Raw genomic sequence first — 18167 nt, forward strand, 5'->3', positions numbered from 1 at the left:
TCACTGAAAATATTGTATTGAGCTTCTCAGTATGCTTTTTCTGAATTTTGCAGAGAAGGTTTTTTGTTGGTATGAAGCTGGAAAATAAAAGTTATGAAGTTGATACTAAAATGGAAAATTGTGTTACTATGTTTGATATTGTTGGAACTCACAGATCATTGAAAGTGTTGATGATGAAATTACTTTTAGGAGATGAAACAACAGGACTGGAAAAATCCTTCTACTTCAAAATGTAAAGAAGTTACCAAGTATGAGTTTTATGTATCAAAAAATTTGTTTTTTATTATAATTTATAAATTGAAATTTATGTATTTTTTTATTTTAAAAAATATTAAAAAAATTGTGTTATTTTTATTTTTGTCTCTTTTTATGTGTCATTTAGTTAAAAAGGCAAGGTTTTGATGCTTGGGTCCATTGTAGGACAATAAACATGCAATAAGATAACTTTAACAATCACAAAACAAGAAGAACCCAACACAATCTGGTGTACATAACACCATACCTTATTTGAGATGATATGGTGTTATATACACCAGAGTGTATATTTACTTTTAAGATACAACTTAACCTTGTTTCATTACAGCTTTGTTTACTACATATAAAACACTAAATAGCAAGACAAAAATAAAATATTTCGGGAGTATACTTGTTAATAAGAAAGAAATTTAAATAAATACATATATGTATATATGTAATTTATTGGAAAAGTACAGTTTTAAAAATTCTGGTACATACGTTTCATAAAGCTAAACGCTTTAATCATCAGCCAGTTCAATTTAAAATAAAAAGCACTTTACTAGAAATGGGAACCGGTCAGAAAAGCACGGGTGACACTTTAGCACGGTGTGACACTTTAGCACGGGATGACACTTTAGCACGGTGTGACACTTTAGCACGGGGTGACACTTTAGCACAGTGTGACACTTTAGCACGGGATGACACTTTAGCACGGTGTGACACTTTAGCACGGGGTGACACTTTAGCACGGTGTGACACTTTAGCACGGTGTGACACTTTAGCACGGGGTGACACTTTAGCACGGGGTGACACTTTAGCACGGAGTCACTTTAGCACGGAGTGTCACTTTAGCACGGGGTGACACTTTAGCACGGTGTCACTTTAGCACGGTGTGACACTTTAGCACGGGGTGACACTTTAGCACGGTGTCACTTAAGCACGGGGTGACACTTTAGCACGGCGTCACTTAAGCACGGGGTGACACTTTAGCACGGGATGACACTTTAACACGGCGTCACTTTAGCACGGAGAAGCTTCAACTAAAACTTTGTATTTAATATAGAATTACACTAGTTACTCTATGGCAAACCTCAACTTAATAATAACAATACAAATATAATTTTAAGAATTCTATCAAATCATTTTATTAAGATATTTTAACTAACGTATTTAAATATTTACTATCATATTTTAAACGTACAACTACTTGTTTAAACCCAGCAACAAAAGTACCTAGCAACTAATAAATACTAGTATATTAGTAAATACGTTAAATATAAGTGTAAATGTGTAAAATTTATATATAGACTGCAACAAAAGTAAATAAAACTATTTTACAATTTTCTCTGTCTATTTAGGTTTTCTATTCTTTTAAATTTTAAGAAATAGTACAATTTGAAGTTTGATCAGTAAAATTTTTATTTGATTATTTTAAGCCGATTGTTTCAAAAGTGTTTGTACTCATGTTTGCATTTTACCATCTGCCGATATTATTACTTTTATATATGCGGGTTTAGCGTTTAACTGACTTAACACGTTATTATAAGATAGGTCGTAGATAGTTTCTTAAGTTACTTTTAAATTAAGTTGACATGTTAATAAAGTCGATGTATTAAATCCGAATTAAACTTTTACTATTAACTTAATATTTTATAGGTGCTAAACGAACTATTGTTTATTAAAAAGGATTTAAAAAACAGTTAACTATTTAAATTTAGACTAGTTGTAATAAAATCGAGTCAAGGAAATGGTGTATTTACAATTAATAAACTGCGAAACATAAAGATGATAAAAAACTAAAGAACATGAATGCCAACTAATCGAAATACCGAATCAAAGAAACAGAACACAAAATTTTCGTTTAAACTAAATTCTTGAACAACTGAGCAAGATAATAATGGCGAAATCACACTTTAAAGTGCCTAAATTGCATAATTAACAGCATGCTGGTTATATAAATTAATTTTTAAACGTTTTATTAAATACAAACTTTACACGTATTTGATTAAGTTACTTAAAACTATTGATGGCGCTTAAGTGTCACTCCGTGCTTAAGAATCATTTTGTGCAAAAGAATCAATCAGTGATAAAGTTACACTCCGTGTTAAAGTATCACCCCGTGCTAAAGTGAAGCCGTGGTAAAGTGACACTCCGTGCTAAAGTGTCACACCGTGCTAAAGTTACACTCTGTGCTAAAGTGACGCCGTGCTAAAGTTACACTCTGTGCTAAAGTGACGCCGTGCTAAAGTGTCATCCCGTGCTAAAGTGACACTCAGTGCTAAAGTGACGCCGTGCTAAAGTGCCACTCCGTGCTAAAGTGACGCCGTGCTAAAGTGTCACACCGTGCTAAAGTGTCACCCCGTGCTTAAGTGTCACTCCGTGCTAAAGTGTCACCCCGTGCTTAAGTGTCACACCGTGCTAAAGTGTCACCCCGTGCTAAAGTGTCACACCGTGCTAAAGTGTCACACCGTGCTAAAGTATCACCCCGTGCTAAAGTGACGCTGTGCTTTTCTGACACCTACCCTTATTTAGCTCCAATTTAATTTGTTGAGCACTATCAATCAGAACTTTTTATAAAACCTTTAACACATATATATATATATATATTTATCTAATTATATAAAAACTATAATTTAAACAGCTGTTTCACACATTGAAATTTAAAATTTCATGTGATCGTCAGTAAGTTACAGTTTATTATAATAGTGAACAGAAATTTCGATTTTAAAATTTTTATAATAATTGTGACGTAGTAATGGTACAGTTTATTGTACTATTAGCTGAATTTGAAATACGCTGTGAATGTTATTTTATACTTTTTAGGAAATTTTAAAAAGGTTATTTTGGAAAAATGTTTAAAGCTATTCGAAAAAGTTTTTTAGACTGTTGGGAAAAATGTTAAAAATACTCGTGTTTGCTGCTTCGATTTTATTTTGTTTTAATATTTAGTTGGTTTTAATTTTGTTAAAAAAGTATTTTTGATAATGGATGCATATGTTTTGTCTTTCGCTTTTCTTGTTTAGTGTTACGTTCTTATCTGATTTTTCGATTTCTATTTTTTCTAAGTTACAAAGTTTGCAGCCGAATTTAGTATTGAATTTTAATTTTGTCCTGTTAAATATTTCCCATTTAATTTTGTAGTCTGTATTGTTATGAAACAGCTGTTTAAATTATAGTTTTTATATAATTAGATAAATATTTAGCTCCAATTTAATTTGTCAAGCACTATCGATCAGAACTTTTTATAAAACCTTTAATATATATATATATACCAAGCAAATATAAAATCAGATGATATAACAAAATTTTACGTAGGTTCCACTAGTACAACATTTAAAAACAGATATAGCAACCATAAAGCAAACTTTACCAACAAATTAAAAAGACACAATACCAAACTACCAAACTATGTTTGAGAATTAAAAGACGCAAAAAAAGACTATAATTTAAAATGGGAAATACTCTGCAGAACCAAAACCAAAAAACAATAAAACATGCCATTTATGTTGCTTGGAAAAGTACAAGATTGAAAAAATTAAAAAAGATTTATCATTAAATAAAAGCAAGAAAGGCAGCAACCCTGCCTACATAATCAAAACATGTATTTTAAAAGAACAGAAACCACTAAATAATAACAAAAAAATAACAACAAAATAAATCCAAAAACAAGAACAAACAAAGCAAAAATAAGTAACTTGTACATAAGTTGTTTTTAAAATAGGCTAACTAAAATTATTCAATTTTAGTTGAAACGTCACAATGTGTTTTTTTTGTGTGATTCTTTAAAAATCTTACGTTGTTCTTTATTTCATTCTGAGGAGATGCATAAAGCATCGAAACTAAGTAAACGATTTGAAAATTAGTTGTTTTTTTATATTATAAATAAATATACATATATAAACAAATTGTACAGTAATCTTACTTTATTGTACCAACATATGTTTCTGTGTGTTAACGAATCAACACACTTCAACTGGGTTCTGTAAAAAAATAATCACTGTAATGAGAGAAAAGAAGCATAGAATAAAGTAGGTGTATACATGTTTTCATTAAAATAAAATATTTTCTACAGATACTAGTTAAATAATAGGTAAAATACTTAATATTAAATCCGACTGTTATAAAACTATATGATATTTGTGATTATTAAGTCTAAAATAAGTAAAGTAAGCTAAATTACACAACAAAACAATAAATCATAATATAAACAAACAACTCACGTTAATGGGAAAGATAATTTATTCAAAATTTACTGTTGTTAACCAACGAAAAAAATATATTCATTACAACTAATAATTACGTCACAATATAAACGAGGTTATTTCAACTATTTAATTTGTATTGCAAATTGTATTAATTTAGTATTTGTGTTTGTAATCTATTTTGAACAAAAATAAAACATTAACCATTAGTTAGTGTAACAATAAAATTTAATAAAACTTAACAACGGTGAAGGTAATAAAAGTCACAGAAACTCAATGTAACATGTATATTATATATTGAATGTTTGTAATGATTGAATCAAAGTTATATACAATTAAGAAGCAGATTTAGTTCAAATGTAAAAACTAAAAAAATGAAAAAATTAAACTTTAAGAAAAACAAAACACAAAAAAAACAAAATTGCTATTGAGCTTACAATGTACTGACTGATAATTAATTTACAGCGACAAACATAAAATCACAATGACTTAAATTACATATATATTGTATTTAATAATCATTAAAATAATTGATAGGTAAAGTAGCAGTCGGCTGTTTAATTTCCCATACAGATATTTTAAATATTTAATAAGTAAATTGTATTATAAATGAAAGTTAAAATGTAAAACAACAATGTAGTAACCTGCAGTAAAAAACCTACCAGCTCTCTTGGGCGTAGTAGGTAAAAAAGCACGGTTTATCTGTGATTTGAATACAGGCTTCCAATTAACCTTGGAACTTAACATATAAAGGTGTGAAGAATTATAGTCAGAGGGAAATTTCGGAGAATATATGAAATTTCGGAGAATAGAAAGTGACTTGTGTGAAATAGATATAAATAATAAATGAATAAAACTATATGTTACTTAGGATCTATAATTATATTAATATATAATAAGTGAATGTGTGTGTGTATGTGAAAGGTGAATGAAAAATGTAAAAGGTGAGAAGGCGCCAAGGTGTTATTTGAAGAAGAACCGTCGGTTGTGTGCACAGTTGTTTGAAATATCACGTCGTTTATTTAGTAATTGTTTACTATCTTCTGCTAAAATTGCCATTTGTTCAAGGTTGCATATTTGGCAGATTTTGCTCGCGCTACTGATGTTATTGTTGGCGTGGTGAAGGATGCTCTATTCCATTTCAGGTTTGCATCATTTCATCAAATAATGTTTAATTTTACCTTCTCTATTAATATTAAACTTTTGATTAATCAAAAAATAAAAACCATCTCTTAATAAAGGAAAAAAACTGGGGGCACGGTATTTGGAGAACACTCACAAGAAGAAATTGTTAACAATAAAAACCATAAAGTGTGGGAAAACCATGGATCTCAAATCAACAAGCAGATGTTCACCAGTGCTATAACAGTATAATTTATTGAACAAAAAGCGAAGAAAAAACAAAACTTTTTGCTCAAAAATGTTTTGGTTCAATGACCTGGATAGCAAAAAGACCTCTCGGTCATCGAGTTGCATACCCAAACTTAATCAATATTATAATGAGCTAAAAATGAAAAATTTCAACTCTAAAACAAAAGCTCTATAAAAAGAGACACTATTAAACTTTACAACATTAAATATTTTTCTTAAAAAAAATAAATAGAAAAAAAATAAAGAGTTTTCCAAAAAAATTAAAGAATTTTTACACACACATATATCTAACACTATATACACATAAATATATATCTAACTTTACGTTAAAAGGTTAAGTTTTTATCTGGAATTTTAATTTTAAAATTAATCCAGAACTTTGCAAATAAATTACCCTTTTATATAATTTAAACAGAAAAAAAAAATATATATATATTAAGTTATTTCCTTTTTTTTATGTGTGTTTAAGAATTTCGACTCTAGTACCAACTTATTTTAACCTATCAAAAAGTAATCAACAAAATCGGCGAAAGTCTGCAGAACAAGTCCGGACTTTCGTTTGCCGTGAGACAAGCTCAAATTTAACAAAAGGGTTGATCATGCCAATTCGATCATCAGACCACAAGTTTCGGTAGACTGAGACCTCAGTCCTGGTCTCAGTCTACCGAAACTTGTGGTCTGATGATCGAATTGGCATGATCAACCCTTTTATCAAAAAGTAAGTAACAGTAAAATATAACTATAACATTAAAAAAAAAAAGATAAAAATAACGTAAAACTGCAATATTCAAACAAAGTAAAATAAAGCTGTATCCATAAAAAAATTGCTTAAACTAGATAAAAAGTATAGAAGAAATATATCATTTTAATTAAGTATTTTGTGCTAAAAGGTTTTTTTTCTTTTCTTTTGATAATTTAAGTTGAAAATAAAAATATTTCACATTTGAATAGCTACATAAACTATAGTAAATTTTTTTTTTTATAGAATATTAAAGAAGTGATTTTTACAATAACTGAACTTAACTTTTATAAATAAAAACATGAAATACGTTAAAAAAAAAAAAAAAAAAAAAAACAACAATAATTTTAATAACAATGATATTAACAACAACAAATTTCTCTCACTAAATCAATCAAAAAAAAAAAAAAACTCTTTTCTCTTTGAAAAACTTGTCTAAGTCTTAACTGAAATAATAGAAAGAAAACAACATTTGTAAACATAAAAAAGAATAATTTTGCTTTGCTCAAAAAAAGATTTTTCTTTAATATAAATTTGCTTGAAACAGTTATCTCACCTTGCTTTTTAAATACTTTATTTTCTTTTAAAATATAAACATCTATAACTAGTTTTTTTACATAGTCATGCAATAAAAAATATATAATAATAAAGTATATATTGAAAAAGTTTGTAAGCAGAAGAAAGATAAAAAAAAAAAATTGTAAGTATTCTGAACTTAACTAAAAAGTAATCTTAAGGAATAGTCTTAAAAATAATTAGACAGAAAATGCTAAAATCTCAACTAAACCAATGTTAATGTAACCAAACAAATCTACTTTCCAACAAAAAAATTAAAAAAATAAACAAAAAATTGGATATTAAATGAATTACTAAATAGTAAACTTTAACTACAATCTTAGAAATAATTAGATAGAAAATGATAAAATCCAGTCTAAACCAATGTTACTGTGACCAAACAAATCAACTTTCGGACAAAAAAAAACTAAAATATAAAAAAATTAATAAAAATTTGGATATTAAATGACAAGTACTTTTAACTCCTTAAACAAAGTAAATAGGGAGTAGGAATGATCACTAATGACCTTGAGAATTACTATTTAAAAGATAACTTTTAAGTTCATGCTGGAACTTTCCAAAATGACTTATACTTTTTAAACTTAATGGTAACTTAGTCCACAACTTACTACCTTGGAAGGATAGTGATTTATGACCTATTTTGCTGTTGAATCTAGGTAGGAAAAAATTTGTTTCTGAAGACCTGGTATGATAATTATGTACATTTTTTACACTTTTATAGTAATTTTTAAAGTTATCTGGTAACAAATTGTTGTTAAACTTAAACATAAAAAGACCTAATTCATATAAATACAGACTCTCAACATTTAATTTTTTTTTCTGAGATTTTAATTCTCTTACACTGTCATCATATTTCTTATAATGTATACATCTAAGTGCTCTGTTTATGAGAACATTAATATCATTTATACATTTTTTATTTGCTCTTCCCCAGCACAACAAGCCATATCTAACATTGCTCATAAGCAAAGAATTAAAGATCAAATATAATGCATTTTCATTTAAGAAGTGTCTGGTTTTATATAATATACCCAATGTTTTTTGTAATTTTGTTTTTATAGTTTCTATGTGTTCTGACCATTTTAAATTTCTGTCTATAATTATTCCCAAATATTTATAGCTATTTGTGTTTGATATAACTGTTTTACCTATTTTTACATTAGGATCTTTATTTTTCCAAAAAATATTTTTGATTGATATAAAATCATGCTTCTGGTTTTATTAAGATTTAATTTAAGTTTATTTTCCATTAGCCAATCTGATACCTTTTTAAGTTCTATGTTAAAATTTTTACTGTCATTTAGATATGTGTCTTTTGTATATGTTTTGTACAACATTGTGTCATCTGCGAAGTTGAGGATGTTAAGACCAGTGTTGTTTTGTAGGTCATTTATATGTATTAAGAATAACAACGGTCCTAATACTGACCCCTGTGGAACCCCAATTTCACATTTTTCACAGGTTGACTCATATCCTCCAAAGCTAACAAATTGTTTCCTTCCATCTAGATATGAGCTGATTAGCAGATGCATATTTCCTCTCACACCATAACTTTCCAACTTCCTTAGTAAAATATTTCTATCTACACTATCAAACGCTTTACTTAAATCCAAAAAGACTGCACAAACTGCGTTTCCTTTATCAAAATTTGACATAACCCCTTCAACAAATTCAGACAAAGCTAAAGTGGTGGAATGATTCTGTCAAAAGCCAAACTGAGAATTGTTTAAAACATTATTTTTAGAAAAAAAAACTGTACAGGCGACCATAGATTACTTTTTCGATTATTTTATTTAAATTAGATAGAAGTGAAATGGGTCTATAATTTCCTGGTAAAGTTTTTAATCCTGATTTAAAAATTGGTATTACTTTTGAAAGTTTTAGGCTACTTGGATAAACACCTTCATAAAATGCTTGGTTAATTTGCTTAGTAATGGGGATATAAGATTGTTTACTTTTTAAGGATCTTTACAGATATACAATCTTCACCACTGGCTTTGTTTGGATCTAAACTCTTGATAGTATTAAATACTTCAGTTTCTGTTACATCTAACCAAAAGAAACTGTTACTAACATTTTTTATTTTATTAGCTGAGTTAAGAGTATCCCTTTTTTTTGTACAGGTCTGTAAGCCAATATTTGCAAAATGAGTATTTAATTTATCAACTATTTCAACTGGATTGGTATAAGAATTTTCATTTATATCTAGCTGGTGTGGAAATTGGTTTTCTTGTTTTTTTCTATGGGTTATACTATTTATTATTCTCCAAATTTTGGATGTATTTTTTTCAGAGATTTTAAGCTTGTTTTCATAGTATGCCTTTTTTGATATTGTTTTAATTTTTGTAAGTTTGTTTCTGTATTTTTTGTATTCTTGAACTTTAATTGGATTATTAAAATTATCTTTGCAGATACTTTTGTATAATTTATTTTTTTGTTTTATGGATTTCAATATTGCTTTAGTTATCCAAGGTTTTGATTTCAGTTTTAGTTTAGCTTTAGATAATTTTTTATTTGGAACATTTTTGTAAGTTAAATCTTTAATTTTTCTTATTAGGTTATTAAATTTTGTATCAATAGAACTTTCAGATTGAATTAAATTGTTAGTTTCATGTATGCTAAAAATAAGTGAAGCATCTGCTATAAGTTTTTTGGTATTGATTTTTGAGAAGTCTTGAAAGTATTGGTTTTTATTTTTAAAATCATTTTTCATTAGGTTGCAATTTTTAAGTTTTATAAAAAGGGGAAAGTGATCTGATATATCTGACATAAGCACTTGGCACTGAATAACTTTTTGTTGTGTTGAGCAATAAACAAAAAAACAAAACATTTAAATAAATATATTTTGTTAAACAAATAAACATTTGTTCATCTTTTACTTATTTAATGGTTTTTTTTAAACTGCACATGATGTTACATATTCGTTAAATCTAAGAAACATTGTTCATGCAAATGCAATATTTTGAGACTGATGTTATTTAAAACAAGAAAAATTGATAACTCATATTTTGCTAAATCACTAATTCAAACATGTGAAATCTTAGAAATGTATATTCCCCTAACTAATTACAAAAATTATAGAGCTACATCACAGTCGACCTTAATTGTTTTAGATAAAAATAAAACTACAAGTTTTACAATAAAAAATTGGCATTTTCTAAGCCTATAATAAAAATACAATTTTTGTAAGTATACTTATACTATTTGAACAAAAAAAACTCCAATGCAAAATTAAACAGTTATAATTAATTATAATCAAATGTAGTAGACAGTAGAGGTTTGTGTTTTATATCACTATATTTTCTTAGCTGAATTTAAACTGACAAGTATACACTTTTTTTAGTTGATTACTATTATATTTTCACATTTTTTATATAAATTTCATTTAGTTTTGTAGTTTGTTGTATTTTGTATGTTTTTACATGTTTCTTAGATACTTACTTTTAGATACAACTTTACCTCGTTTCATTACAGCTTTATTTACTATATATATAACGCTAATTAGCAAGACAAAAGTAAAATATCTAAGAGTATATTTGTTAATGTTAAAAATAAGTAAAATCTTAAAAGTAATATTCTGTATAATTAATACACTAATAAAAATATTCTGATAAAAACAAAAGTCATCATACAATTGAGGATGGAATGGATTGTCTGCTTCAAAAAAACATTAACATAGTACTTACTTAATCTAATATAGTTGTAATAACTCTACATTTAAAATTAAAAATAGAAAAAAATTATAAACTATTTGATTAAACAAGTGAAATGCAATTTTCAAAACAATCAATAAAATCTAAAAATAAAAGAAAATATAAGACTCTAAAACGAAAGACTATATTACATTAAAGCATATATTTAACTGATTCAATCCCAAACAGCGATTGAAAACATTTTTCTAGAAACAAGAAAAACAAAACAGTTTAGCGTATTAAATGTTTATTTTTTTTTTGAAATAAAAGCTATAGACAATAAATAAATCAAAAAATTAAATAATGTTAAACAACTCACAAGGAATTGAATTTTAAAATGTGCAAAAATTATAAAAAGTTAAACAACTAGCAGCAACTTGCATTTGTATTAATTTCTTAATAAACAATGAACTTCACTGCAAGATCAACAACAACAACATCCGAGACAATCCTACGACCGGTTTCGTCCTTATTAGGACTCATCAGGCAGAAATAGTCGCGAGAAACCGCTATTGTGATCTTAAAATTGTGAGATTATAGTCTGCGCTCGTTTGATCAGTTTTAGCCACTTAAAATTTCTTGTAAGCGTAAATTATGATGGTTTGAAAATTGTACATAGAAACTTATATTTACAGTAAAAATCAATAAAACAACTTTAAAAGTTGCTCCTTTATTAAATGATCGAAAATGTGTTTCATTGTCGAGATAGGTATAACAGTTATAAAAAAGGTAAGCATCTAAAAATATCTGGTGTATTAATTTATAGTAGTTTTAATTTGTCAAAACATGTGAAACTGTAAAAAGTAACTTTTTATAAACAATAGCAAGTTTATTGAACGAAATAACGAAAGTTCTCAAAAAACTTCGGTGAGCAAAAAGACCTCCTGGTCATCAACTCTTACATCACATACTTATTTTAAATTATAGTGAGCTGAAAATCTTAACAGTTGGTGTTTTATACAAGATAAGTTACTTTTTAAATCAAAAAAATTGTTGTATTAAACCTATCTTCTTGAGTCAAATAAAATATGGTTTGTTCTCTTTGGGTAAAACAATAAAACTTTAATTAGTGAAGTCATTGTACTAAATAATATAATAGTTATATATACACACTGTAAAGGAATGCTGAAAAAGTAAGTAGCTTAAAAATAATAAACAAAATATTATAAAAGACGGTTTCGGTGTTTATATGAAAAAGCATGAAAATACTTTTAAGCAATTAATTTTTGTGTTAGTTTTTTGAATATAAACAAATTACATAACTATCTAACTTATTTTTTTTTTCCTTAACAATATTTTATAGTGATCACAGTATATAATATTTTAGCTTATGATTGTCGTAAACTGTAAAATAAAACACTTACTTAGATAAAAGACCAGAGTTTTTTTTTTAAAGTTCCAGGTTAAACTAATAAAATATATTTTATTCGAAAATCAATTTAAAAAATACAATATAAACAGATTACATGGGAATGCTCTTTTATGTTTTAAGAGCACACTTGATTAATTTATATCTAAAAATATTAATTATTATGTACACTGATTTTCTTCTTCTACTGGCATTCGTCTTGTCTTTATTAGTACAATTAGTAATAGTCTTTTATTATAATTTCGATGGTTAACAAAGAGTTTCCTTAAAATATACTTAGTATTTACTTTGTGTAGTATTTGTATTAAGTTTCTAATTCAAGCTATTGAAAAACCTTGCGACTGTTAAGCAAAATAAAAAAATACTGATTAAGTGTAAAGCTAGTATTATGTTAGCTAAAATTACTTTTTATTTGAAATGTGCTTTCATTAATATGCATTCATTTTAAGTGTTTTTCGTGGCTTCTTTTTATTTTATTTCATTTTAATTATATTTAAAATTTTAAGTACTTGTACACGTGTAAAAACTAATGGTTTAATTAGAAGAGAAAATATTGAAAGAACACAGTTTAAATCAGCGATTCTTATCCAAAAATAGCGATACCCTAGGGGTAAATTCCCTTGTTTTAGGAGTTAACTTTTCTTTATCACAAGTTATGTAAATTAATGTTTTTTAATTGCATTTATGATATATAAGTTAGTATATAACTGTAGTTTTTTTAAAAGTTAAATAAATCTTTTAAGTTTTACGATTTTTTATATTTCGATAGGTTTTTTAACTAGTTTTTTTTTCCTTAAAATAAATACTGTTTCGGACATTTGTAGTAAATTTGGAAATTAGTTTCCAAAAAGGGGTAAATTTGGTGAAAACTTTCAAAAATGGGGTAAAACATGAAAAAGATACAAAGAACCGCTGGTTTAAAGTTTTTGAAATTTTAATAGAAGTTGTAAAAAATAAATGCTTTTTGGTATATTTTTAAGAAATTAAAAAAAAATTGTTGTGTTATGTTTTTTAAGTATTTTTTTCTTCAAGTTTGTCTTATACATTACTTATATATTTTCAGAGATTATATTTTGTTGCTTAAAGAAGTAAAAGTAGTTGAGTAGTGTGTAGCTTATTACCGAAAGATCTTTTTTCAACCTACGTTCATTGACATCAGTTTGACTGTCGATTTTTTTTTCAATAAACTATTACGATTAAATTTCTCAAAAAGATTTTTGAAACCAGTTGTTATTAGTTATCGCTCTCATAATATTATAATTTATTTTGTTTTGTTAATTACTATTTAATAGCTTTAAGAAATCATAAAATAATCTTCATATGTAGCATACATACATGAAAATAGATACAATTTGATAAAGTATTTAAAAATACAAGCTAAAAAGTGTTAAAAATACTCTTTGTATAAACCATTTAACTGTTATATATTAGTTGTAGATAAAAACAGTACCTTTAAATAGTTTTTATTTTTAAATTACTGATCTGCTAGGTCTAATATCCAGATCTGGATACGACTGGACAATGCCGTTTTTTAAAACTTAATTTTTAAAGGATATCCGGATCCTAATTCTGCCGGATAATTCTTTGAAAATAAGACCGACTCAAGGTAAATTTATGACTAAATTCTGTAAGAAGTGAAAAACTCACACCACAATCTGAAGAAAAAGTTCGAAAAATGAAAATGTTTACGAAAATATAATCTCGACTGTATTATCCCTGCTGAGTCGTTGAGTTGAGACTATCCTCATTGTTGTGTCGTATTAATGGATCTTAAAAACTATTTGCCTAAGACTTCTTTTCTTGAGAGAACACTATAAATTTAGAAAACTTGTTTTGACACAGTGAAAAAAGTAAATAAACTATTTTTAAGTCCATTCCTACTTTATAATTGAGTAAACGCCAGTCGATATTCTCGTTAATATAAGATTTGTAAGCAAAGTACGGCTCGAAGGCCGAATTCAGCACGTTGAGTAAAAATTACCGATCTGCCAATGTTTACGAAGTTTAATGGAATGCTGCCCGTTAGCGTGTAATTATGGCTCGCTAAAACATGTTTTGAAACTAACACAAGATATTCTTGGATTGCAAATAAAGAGAAAAAAGAGCTTTCTTTACATAAACTAAAAAGGTCACATAGTATTAGTATTTTGTCAAATTGAATTGGATAGTTTAGTAATTTTCGTATACTATATAAAGTTAAAATTTTCCGGCCCGAAAACGACTAAATTTTTCCACATTTAGTCCGCCGACTAAAATCATTGCCAGTCCCTAATATAATAGAAAAGGTCTTTGCAAACCATTAAACAACTAGTATCTGTCTCAAGCTGTTCAACTCATCTCTGCAACCTTATACTTTCAAGTCTTAGTTTTTAACTCGAAACAAAAACAGGAATGTCAGCGTAAGAAAGAAAAAAATTAAAAACTAAGTGAAAAACACGCTAATAATTTCAAGTAAAATCTAGTATAAAGATTAAAGCTGCTGATAAAAGAGATGATGCCAAACCATTGTATGAAAAGAAAATGGACCGACAAAAAGTAATTATCACCCTCTAATCTGCTTTTGGAAATACTCAGTATAGTAAAGATGTGCAGTTAGGTAGATAGATCGAAAGTTTTTTGAATTTATATTGCAATTATAAAACTTTATTAGATTGCACTTGATCAATTGGAAAACTTGCTAACTATGAATAATCTAGATTGTAGTAATTTGTTAAAAAGTCATTACAATTATAAATTTTTAATTTTTAGTAATTTTTAATTTTAGACTTTCGTTTATTTTTGTTTTTGATTTCATTAGCTCATTTTGTACTTTATTTAACGTTTCGAGATTATGATTTGTTTAATTTTTTTTTAATTATTTTAGAATCAGTTTTAACTAATTAAAAAACTTGTAAGCACAATATTAGCTTATTGACGCTAAGGTAAATGCTGGTATAAGTAAACAAGTTAAGATGACTTAACAAACTTTCTAGGCCTAGTAAAAATTCGCTATGCACATGGTTGCGCTCACGTATAAACTTTGAAATCAATTGTTTTGGGTTAAATAATAAATAAAAAAGACAATTTAAAATAAGTTAAAAATAAACTTTTTTATTTGATTGCTTTTCAGAAACTGTTACAGATTTGTTTTAACAAATCTTTAATTATAAAATTATAAAATCTGTAAGAGAAACCACTTTTCTGTATTTTCTTAGTACTTCTGTAAAAACTTGTCATAGGTTTACCAACTTTACTACTTAATTAAAAAAAAAAAAACTAGTAACTATATATTTATCAAAAAACTCAACTAAATAACGTTGATATTTTTCTAAATGGGGTTAATAAATAATAGGTTTTACTATTACTAATTATGAAAAAAAAAAATTAATTATGTTTAGTTACATTTATAAATTAGTTTTAACATTAAAAATCATTAAGTTTCGTCTAATCTTGATAAGCATTTGTGCCGTATAGTTTAGTATATATTTAGAAAATTAAGTTTATATTTATACTGATTATGTTTTCAAAATCAAAGATACATCAGTTTCTACTGTACTATCATATATTAATGATTATCGTTTTTCTAGTCAGAATAGAAATAGTTAGTCGTAATAGAAATTTAAAGCTTATATCTAATGTTATGAAATAGTCTTTCAAATCTAATTTTTATAATTCTTGCACTAGTTTAAAGTTAAACTAGCTTAGCTAGTTCTAATTTTATAACTATGTGCAGTGATCTAAATACCTAACTTAGTTTACATATGTTTAATTTGTATAAAAAGATGTTAAGGTCATTCATGTTTTGATACTGCTAATTATTTTAAGGTTTCGAGGCAAATCAATTTTTTATGTGAATAAATCAACAATATCATTTATACGTTTTTATAAAGGACAATAAAAAAGTAATTAGAATATAAACCTTAACGTTATAAATATATTTGAAAATATTGTAAACTCTTAAGAAAAGACCAAAAAGCATATTTATTAGTTTTCGTACATCAGATTTATTATTATTTTCTTAACTAAAATTTCTGCTCAATTTACTGTTTTTTAAAGATTTTATTTAAACAATATTGTTGGTGCAAATGTAATATCTTATTCGGATTTTTTTCTACCGAAAAATAGTAATACTACAGACTTAAAAATATGCAATATTATAAATAAATAGTGTTCTATTTAATAAAAACTTAATACAATGAAAGAAGCATCAAAATATTACAAAATTGAAGACTTTATTATACTTAAACTATTCTGAATATTCAAGAAGTAAGTTGTAAATACTAAAAATAGGTGGGTAGAAAAATTGGTGATTGAGTAAGAAGCAATTAAAAAAAAATATTTGACAAACTTTTTCTCTAGCAATATGTACAGTTGACTAGTTTTGACTGAAAAACAAAACGTTTATCATATCAAAATACTAATGAACTTGTCGAGTTGTTTTATATACTTAGTATCGGTTCGGGCTTCTTTTTAAACCACAAGTCTTTGTAGACTGAGACCAGTTTCGTCCGTGTTAGGACTCATCAGCTAGTCACAACCGAAAAACCTGCAGTTATCAATTTACAAACGGTTTGTCATGTTTACTTTTTTAAATTGAGGACTGCATGTTTTTCGGTTATGACTGACTGATGAGTCCTAATAAGGACGAAACAGGTTTTAGTCTACAAAGACCTGTGGTCTGATGATCAAATTGGTATGATCAAACCTTATGCTTAACTCGAGCTTGTCTCACGGCATACGAAAGTCCAGGCTTAGGATCTGTAGACTTTCTCCGATGTTTCTTTTTATATTTATATAAAGTTCAACTCGAATACTAATATAAAACTCTAAATGTCTTTAAATAAATCATTGTCAAATTTATCGCCATTTGACCAAAACTTTTATATGTAGTTTCTTTTTATACAAACTTTTACCAAACAGCTCAGTTTATGTCAATTACAACATTTTATTAAATTTAAAATATTTCAATTATGACAACTATTTTGAAGATATACTAAGTTTTAGATACTTTAATAATTATACTTGCTGAAACTGTTTAAATGGTAATAAAAAAATTAGAGTTTTTGAAGGATAACAAAAAATATTTGTAGCTTACAACAATTATTTACCAACGAATGCGCTAATTTCAACATCACATTACTAGAACATTTATTATATCTAAAAGTCAGACAACTTTTTGAAGTTTGTTAGCTAAATGTTTTAACAACTTTCTTTACTTAAAATTTTAGTTATTTTAATACCACATTTATAAGCTTAAGTTATGTAAAAAAAATCTTTTGTATTTTCCTATTTTTTTGAGCCAGTTTATATAATTAGCAACTTATTAGTATTTTACATTTGATAAAAAACTTCTTATTTATTAACTATATATAATTGTAAATAATGATATATGTTAATGCAATTGCATACGAACTAGAGAAAATTGTTGGGTCATATTGGAGTAAAAACGTTATAATAACTTTAAAAAAAAATATTTGTGAATTTGTTTATTAAAACTACTTAAAAAATAGCACAAAAAATCTAATGTAGTTTAAAACATTTTTTTTTATCAATTACAAAACTTAATGCCTTAATTCAAATCCGTTATTTAGTCTAATCGTTTATACTATTATTTATTTTTACAAGTTTTTATATAAAAAAACAAATATACTTAGATTCCAAAACTTTAAATTTATACTGATTTTAACGTGACATTAAAGTTAATCTGATTTACTGTTTTCAAGTTGAAAAGTAAAAAAAAAAATTCTTTCTTGTTAAATAAGCTAACTAGTCTTTTTATTTGAAAGGACTTAACATCTGCGACATTGCAATCTTAATGAGTTAAATGAGAACTTAAAAAAAAATGTTTATATATTATTTAATTTTGTTATTTCTATTGAACTGTATTTATTGAAATATTAAAACACTGCTAACATTTATTTAAGATTTTTTTTTAATTTAAATCAATTAGGAAAGAAAACAGTTAATATGAAAAGTACATGTATTAGTTATATAAAGTGAAA

The sequence above is a fragment of the Thalia democratica genome, chromosome 9 (assembly GCF_965202585.1).
Source record: "Thalia democratica chromosome 9, ktThaDemo2.hap1.1, whole genome shotgun sequence".
In the NCBI taxonomy this organism is placed as follows: Eukaryota; Metazoa; Chordata; class Thaliacea; order Salpida; family Salpidae; genus Thalia; species Thalia democratica.